Raw genomic sequence first — 9,095 nt, 5'->3', positions numbered from 1 at the left:
AACAGCCGGTCCGCGACCCAGAACAGGACAGCAGGGACAAGGACCGGAGACAAAGAAAAAAGGCCAGGGCACCAAGAAAGGGGGCCACCAACCCGAGAAACCGGCAACCGGGACCCGGACCAGGACACCAAGACCAGCCAAAACAACCCACCGGAGAAGACCGCCAAGGCCAGAACCAGCAGGAAGGCACACAGGGCCAGCACACACCAGGAAGACGAGACAACCCGGAAGAAAGCCAAAGAAAGAAACGGCCAGAAGAGCGCAGGCACAAGCACCCAGCCCAAAAAGGAAGGAGAAGCACAGACCAGAAACACGTCCAAACACCCAAAAAGAAAGGACTTGATCCCAAGAGACCCGAGGAGGAAACCCGGCCGAGGAGGGACAGGAAGCAACAAGCACCCAGGAGCCGAACAGGATCGAGAACCCAACCCAAAAGACAGGGACGGGGAAGAACCCCAGAACCCAGCCGAAAGCCCACCAAACAAGGAGAGGCCAACAAGACCGGAAACCAGCCACAAAGAAAACACAACCAGGTCGGGAACAGAGAAACCGACCACAAGCCCAGAAAACCCCAACCCCAAAGGGATGGAACACAAGGCAGGAGGGGAGCACAGAGCAACCGGGAAATCCCAGCAGCCGCCCAACGAACATAAAGGACAGCACAAAAGAAGGCGCCCACACGGCACAGGACCGCCCAGGAACCCCACACCCAGGCCAGACAAGCAGCAAGGGCAGGAGCAGTAGAAAAGAAAAGCCCAGGGAGCAAAGCACCCAGACCACAACCACAAGGCCTAAACCCAGCAACACCGGAGAGGAGCCAAGCAAACAGCAAAAAAAAAAAAAACAGGGCAACAAAACGCCAACAGAACCGGGAAGCCAGGACCAGAACCAAGCAACCCGACCACGGGCAGACCCAAGCAAACCCCAGAAGGAGAGCAGAGGACCAAGCAGCAGGAAAATCACAGACAACCCGCCGCCAGGAGGGAGGGACCCGCAGAGGCAAGAGCACCACAGAACCGCGCCCCAACCAGAGAGGGAGGGGGGGCGGGGCACCCAAACAGACCCATACCGGGAACAAAGCCAGGGGAAGCATGGGAGGAAGAAGCGAGCCAGGACCACAGAACCAGGAAGAACCCGGAAACGTCCGGCAACAAACCCCCAGAGCAGGCCGAAAAAGACAGCACAGCCCGAAAACCCAGGAGGCACAGCCTGAGGACACACACAACCAGCAAGAAGCCAGCAGAACCGGAGCCACAGAACCCCACATAGGCCCACAACACCGGGAAAACAAGCCCGGGAAGAGAACCACCAGCAGGAGAAGGCCCAGAAGGAACCACCCAGATTTGGCCCCAAAGCAGAACACCCCTCCTGGACCCGAAGGGAGACCAGCAAGGAAGCAGAGCCCAAAAAGGAGCCCCACACGCAGGAGCGGCACGCCCCAGCCGAAAACTCAGCCAGGCACCCACCAAGGGAACCAGAAGAGACCAGAACAACCCCGGGAGCAAACACCCCTGAGAGCAGAAGGACCAAAAAGCCAACAGCACCCAGCAGCCCCAGGAGGCCAGGCAGGCACCAACCCGGCCCGACCAGGCACAACCACCGAGCAGACAGCAGAGCATGGGGACAGCACACCACTCCGTAGAACAGGTGGCACGACAGGACAGGACAGGACAAGGAAGCAGCCAGGAGGCCCCAGCCAGGAACAAACCAGGCAGGCACCACGGCAGAAACAGGAGGGGTGGCCAGGAAACCCCAGAAGCAAGCCAAAGGCAAGAACGGGGAGAGCAAGAGCAGAAGCATCCAGGCCAAGCACACAGAAGGCCCCGGGATAACACCAGAAGCCCTAGGTCGTAGCAAAGGGAAGCCCACAGCACCAGGAAGACCCAGACTATCGCCCACCCAGGCACCAACCAGGCCAGACATAGCAAACCCGCAGGGAACAGATGAGAACAGGAGCAGGCAGGGCGGAACAGAACAGAACAGCCGCATCCAAGGCAGTACAAGCCACCCAAGCGCAGGCAGAGGGGACAAAGCACCCCAGAGAGCCCCCCGGCACGACACCGGCAAGCAACCAAGGACAGGAACCAGGCGCAGCCCAAACGCCGACCAACCCCACAGAAGCCAGGAAGCAGAGGCGAGGAATCAGGGCACACAACCGGAGCAAGGACACCACAGCCAGCCCGCAGCGGAGACAAGGCCACCCACGGAGAAGGCAAACAGCGAAGAAGCGAGAAGCGTCCCAAACCGAAGAGCAGCAGACGGCAAGGCACAAGCAAGCAGGCAAGGAGATCCCAACCAACACAGAGAAAACCCCAGGATCAAGCAAAAAGGCAGAGCCAGCGAAAAGGAACCAGCCCCCACAGAGGTGACAGGAACCCACGCCAACCCCGGAGGGAAAATCTCCCAAGCCCGAGTGGCCAAGAGCAGGGGCACCCCCCGGAGAAGGGCACCAAAGCGAGAAGCCCCCGCAACACGCCCGCCCCCAGAGAACAGACAAGAGCCGGGGCGGGCAGGCGGCAAGGCAGCAGGCCAGGAACAGGAACGTGACCCCGTAGACCAAAAGAGGAGCGCAGGAACCACAGCGCCCGACAGACCAGCACCCACCAGACATGCACGCACCGCGCGGGAGGCATCAGATAACACCAGTGCGACCGAGCACCAAAAGCACACAGAAGCACCCGCCACTGAGCACACACAGGAAGCAAGCAGCGCGGGCACCTATGGCAGCAGCAGGACAACCCAAAAAAGAAGAGGGGACGAAGCACAGCGCCGAACGCATGCACCCCAAGAAGGAGGCCCCGGCACAAACCACGGCACACCCAGAAGACCATGACGCCGGAAAACGGCACAGCCAGAAGGACAGCCAGTCACCACCTCCAGGACTAGCCCACGAGACCCCAAGAAGAAGAAAGGGGGCGAAAGAGCCAGAGCGGGGGCCAACAGCAACAAGGCCCCCACCGACACAGGGAAAAAACATCCCAAAAAAAGAAAGGCAGCCCAGGGATGCCAACCCCCCGGAAAGGCCAGGGCCAAATAGACGAGACACACAGGGACCCCAGAAGAAAGCTGCGCTCGCTCCAGCCAAGTGAGTGTCCATCAGAAACCAGCACCGAAGCCCCCCACCAACATTGCAACCAAGCCCAGGAAGGAGCTGGGGGCCCGCCCGTAGGGCAGAGGGTCCACAGGAAACGAAGAGCACGGGACACAACCCCACAGAAAAGCAGCACAAGACAGAATGAAAAGTGCATCATGAAGGGCAACCCGGAGCTGAATAACAGATGTGGATAGTAACCCAACTCAACGGCAACCACACAAACGAACTGAGAAGGACAAAGCGACAGTACTACTCAGTTCAGCTGTGCTCTGTGACTGACCGCGGACTCGACCCAGCCGGGATTCGAACTCATAACCACAGAACATGTATCTGGGACGCAGACTCCCGAAGTGTGCATCACAGCAAACAGCAGCACGTGTGCAGCTCACTAAGCCATCTGAAGACACAACATCGAGTGAAAACAAAAAACAGCCCAAGAAAACAAACACAGCACCGGAGCCAGAAACCCCGGGCCCCAACCCAGCAGCCCCAGCAAGAACGGGACATTACATCCCAAGAGCCGATGTAACCCAACACCCAGGCGAGCCATAAACAGAGGGCAAGCCCGAGCTCCAGGACAGGTCAGAGGACACCCAGCCAAGGCAGGGGAGCCGCCGGAACCCGCAGCATCAGCCGCAGAAGGGCAGCGCCGTCCCCGGAACAGAGGCAGCCCGGGAGCAGGGAGGGGCTGCAGAGGCACAGAGCCGGGACTGTGACAGGACACAGAAGGCACGGGAGAAAAGTCACACTGAAAACATCCAGGAGCCGCCAGTGGACCCGAACACCACCACATAGTAGCAGCCCCTGTGCAAGCGAAGCACGAGTGCAAACATCCTGCCTTCTGGACACCCCGGCATAAACCCTATTTCTTTTTGTCAGCGTAGGTATGCACAGGACGACAGCATGGGAGAAGAAAAAAGAAAAAACAATCCCAAAATCGGGACTCACCCGGAGTGGGGGCCAACCCCAGGAACAAGGCCCCCACACCACCGTCGATCCAGAATCCATCAGGAGCTCATCCAGCGAGGCACGGCTCCCCGGCCAGGCTCGGGAAGCCGAGCCCGCGACCCGGAAGCAACCGGGAACTCCAGCACCAGCCACAAAGGGCCGGTGGGTGCAACCAGCACACAGCAAAGCCGGGAACTCCTCAATTCCAACACCGGCTCCAAATAGAGACTGACTCCAAGCAAGCCCGGCAGGCCAGGAGGCAGTCCAGGGACCCCACGCCCGCACAGCCAGGCAGCCGGGTGGGGGGAAGAAGAGAAGCACCACCACTCCAGCCCAGCAGGAGCAGCACCAGCACACCATCCAATCTGTCGACAGACAGAAAAAAGAACAGGAGGGCTGCTGGGTAAGTACTGCTTATGTACTCCCGGGGGGAGGGGCAGTATTAAGTGTCCCAGCATTCCCTTGTTTTTTTCTGTCGGGAGATGGTCATCTCCACTTGTAAGTATGAAGGTGTCGAGGACGGAGGGACCTGGGGGTAATGAGAGTCAATGTGAAATAGAAATACAAATGAGTGAGGCTGAGAGAAAGAGCAGTGAGTATAAGTAAATAAGGATCAATGAGTCACAGTAAGAGGTAGTACAAACGAGTGAGTGAGAGTGAGGGTAAGAGAGAATGAAAATGAATAAGTGCAAGTGAGCGAGTGAATGTGAGTGAGAATGTGTTGTTATAATTACGACTCTGCAGTTGGACCTGGTGTACTTCTTGGCTTATAGAGGCACCCATTGAAAAATGCTGGTACTGCCATGCCAGACGTAATACTTGCAAATGGGATACTTACAGCAAAGTGCTGATGCTGACAGACGGGAGGTAAATCTTGGCATAGGGCACCTGTGCAAAAAATGCTTGCACTGGAATACTGGAGTAGATTTTTGGCACAGATGCCACTAGTTTTCAAAATCTGACACTGGCACATTGGCAACAATTCTTGGCATAAGGGAGGATACTCGTAACATATTTCAGAGGGCATCTGTGAATAAATGCTATCTGTGACATACTAGATATTATTTTTGACATAAGGGTCACCCATAGTATATGGACAACAGTAATGGCAAAATTCAGGCACTGGAGCACCAACAACAGAAACACAGGCTGCCTGACAGATTATCACAATGCAAGCAGCTTTTAAAGCACATTTTAACTGGAGGTTTCAGTCTAACATTTTGGATGACTAATGCATCCGTCACTGCATACGGCCTTGACCGGTTTGGATTCTAAATTGCAGACAAGCCATGGCAGACTGATTACCTCAGTCTCGCCCCTATGATTCCCGGTGGGCTAGTTTCCATTGTGAGGTTGCCTTTGAAGTAAGATCACACATTATCGCAATTGTGAGACCTTTTTGCCACAATCCCTTAGGTGTGATTACCTGTTTTGAAGTTTCTTCAAAACACAGTGTCTAACATTCACTTGATAGTGAGAGTTTCTGCCCGAATCTTTTGGTGTCTCCAGTATATATTTTGTGTCCTGATGATGACCCTGTTATGAATACCTATGCTCAAGGGTCGAAACGTCAACAAATATCATACGTGGACTATGTTTTTAAGAAATTGATGGTGGATATAAATACCCGTTTTAAAGGTGTTGACTTCAAACATTCTATAATCCTTATCAGCTACATGTATATATATTTGTACATAGTACGTATGCACTTTTGATTCATCTTTTATCACTTCTACTGCGCTGTTACCTTTTAGGAGCACCTTGTTTCTAAGAACAATATAAACATTGCATTGTATATATTCAACAATGTGATGTACCTATATTTCACAAACCCCCAGAGGATTATACTTACAATTACCAAATACCATTCATCAATAATCAGTTGATTGGCAGTGTAGAAAGTTCAAGCGTTTATTAAACAAAAAATACTCTGCCAGAGGAGCTCCCAACGACCTCACACCCCGAGGACCGCAGAGAGACTGCTGGCACATTGTCAGGTCTTCACATATATACTATCACAATTTGCAACCGTTACCTAAGATGGAAAAGTACAAGTTGGTACAGGAGGTGGCAAAGGAAATGCCCATATATGGCACACAAAGCGTTTATCTGAGCTTAGTATAGCAAGGTCACGCTGGTCGACTCCCTTCTGGTAGTTTCGGTGAGAGTCCGCACAGCGCTTGCAAGAATGTGCTTTTCTGGCCGGCCCCCTCCTACAACCTTGACGGGGCCCAAAAGCAGAAGCAGCTGCTTGCTACATGTGTCTAGCTATTTCTCCTGAGAAAGGGGAGATGCGAAAATGCAGAGCCAATGAGGTTTTTACAATCAGCGCTATGGGTTGCCTAAACTAAAATGGCGCAGGTCCTGTTGACCGACGCTACCCTATTTACAAGGAGAGCGGAGTAAAAATGATTATAAAAGGGATGACAGAATATAACGAAAAGGGTGTCTTATGCCATAGGGGCGTTCTCAGTATGTTAATTAGTTGCATCGGGCTGAACACTGACAGAGAAATTACAGTCTATTTCCCCGTGCGAGGCCTAATCTAATTCTAGTTCCTCAAACCCTACTTTTAGCGTGATGAAGCTAATAACAGAGGTCACTAATCATCAAAGAGATCTTCGTCCATTCTCATGAGTTCACGGACCTCCTGCTGGAGCATCTGGGCTTTGGTGGGGGTTGCTGAAGGGGTGACTGCCGCTGTTAATCTAGAGGCACAATATGACGCATGACCGCACTGCAGACAAAGACAGCAGACAAAAAGGATACCTGCCGCTCCACCCAAAATCAGTAATATCTTCCAACCCCAAGTACCCAGGAGATCCCCAGAACCACCCAGACAGGGACCAAGACCCATTGTCTACATGCATCTCTGCTGCTATGCGATGGAGCTTCTGAATGGCCAAATGAACAGTAGGGGCGGAGTCTGGAATGTAAACACAGCAAGAGCTGCCGATCACCCGGCATGCTCCGCCTCGATCGGCCAAGATAATGTCCAAAACCATACGGTTCAGAAGCGCCACGAGTCTGGTCGCCTGAAGCTCAACCGTTAGATTGGCCATGATATCAGTGGCAATGTTAATCACATTTTCTACTATTCTAGACAACCGTCTTATTTCTCTGCTGTTAAAGATCGGTCCCCAGAATGGGACCAAGCCTTTGCTGAAGTCTGTGAACTGCTCCAGGGAGGTGTCGGTCTGATCAACTTCAGTGGCTATGAGCTGCCTACGTGGCCTATTGGGCACTGCTCTCGTTGAGTGCAACTGGTGTGTTCTATGATAATCAGACGGTGCTATATATACAGGCGGGTACAGGAAGGACAGATAACAGTGCCCGCCCCAACCCCGGGGTAACCAAGTGTAAGCATTTTCCCCACATACGAAATACACATTAGGTGGTGTCAACAGAGGTGGACTGCTAAGTATATTCATCTGATAGGTATAATTACAAACGCTGTCGCCAACTTGCACATGCCCCATTCCCTGCACACAGAAGTCAGAGGAAGTATTCAGAATAGGAATGGGTACAATGCGGTCGCTTGTAACATTGCGATCAACAAAAGGCTGGAAATATTGAGTGGAATTAAATTGATTAAAATCATAGAGTTCATCCTGCAACCAAGTACTATTCCGAACCTCCATATACCTGTTCATACAAGCCTGAGGATCTAAAGATCCCCGTCCCCCATTGCCTTGTGGGTCAAATCCCTGATGTGTCGTAATGTACGATAAAATCATATTATAGTCTTTTTCAGTGTAAACAAACTGTTTGTAATTTTCTATATAATGGTTGTACATGGCGGAAAACAGTTTGATTCTATAAAAAAAGGGAGGAGGACCCCACACAGGCTTGTAAGGGACTGGGGGGGAAAGGTTAGTGTGGAAAACAGTTTGAGCCAAGCTTCACAACTCCCTAAATAGGAGAGAGGTAGCGAGAGGAACAGATCATGATTGTGTACAACAGAAGGCAGAAGGCCACAAACCCAGCAGTCAGTGGTGTTGGTGGTGCTGTGCGTTTGGTGCAGCATTTCTACAAATACATTTTTCGCATGGGTCTGGCGATGACGTTCTTTGTGGGGTGCTAAAGTATACATAAAATGCTCAGGGGGTACAACAGTCGACATCATCATTGATTGCATTGGGTGTTTATATTCTAAGTAAATAAAAACCCCATTAAAGATGGCTAAAATTACTGCAATTGCAACTACAAAAGCTATTTTTACACGCATGGTCCAACTGGAAAACATTGGTTCGTAAAAAGGCAAATACCTAGGAGCAAAAGGTAATTCTTCCAAGTATAAGTCGACCAAAAGGGTACATTCCTAGCTAAAAGTCCAATGTAACTAAGTGGGGCTAGAACAACCTACCTGCAAGAGGGTGCTTCTCCCTGTGTCCTTCAAAGCCTCACAGGCAAACTTGTAATCCGAGTACACATCCAACGACGTACCGCGATACAGATCTTCTGAAAGGTTTTTGCTCAAACAACCTGGCCGGTGACAAGAACAGAGTCTTTCTTTCTGAACAGAGCACAATATCAATGTTCCAGCTCTCAACTAGTTCAGTCCAGTGTCTCGCTCAGTACCCCAGATTAGAAACTAGCAAACCCTACGTTTATCCAAGTCTTTCCTTATCTGCTAACAGGGTCATCTGAGGTACTGTGATGTTTTCTTGGCCGCAGGTTGTAACGGACATGACTGGGCACTTCCTGATCAGGGAATAACAAAGGGGAAGGTGTAATACCTTCGTCAGAACTGCTGCCAACCAAATCAACATGGACAGGGCCAGGGGCAATTGCAGATTCTCCAGGGACTGCCCCGTCCGGCCCTATCTCTCCTTGAGCTCCGATTTCACGAGCGTCGGGGAACGGTACAAACTCAACAGCTCTCTCGCCTTCCTGAGTCAGGATTCCTTCAGGATGCCGCTGGTCATAATGAAGTGGAAGAGGAACTCTTTTCAGATGCGACACATGGATCCAGTGTCTTTTCCCATCCACTTTCACTGCCGTCCATGTAGCCAGCAATATCTGATGTGGCTCAGACCATCTCGGAGCCAAG

The sequence above is a fragment of the Lissotriton helveticus genome, chromosome 5_1 (assembly GCF_964261635.1).
Source record: "Lissotriton helveticus chromosome 5_1, aLisHel1.1, whole genome shotgun sequence".
Taxonomy (NCBI): Eukaryota; Metazoa; Chordata; class Amphibia; order Caudata; family Salamandridae; genus Lissotriton; species Lissotriton helveticus.
Note: the sequence above shows the minus strand (reverse complement) of the source record.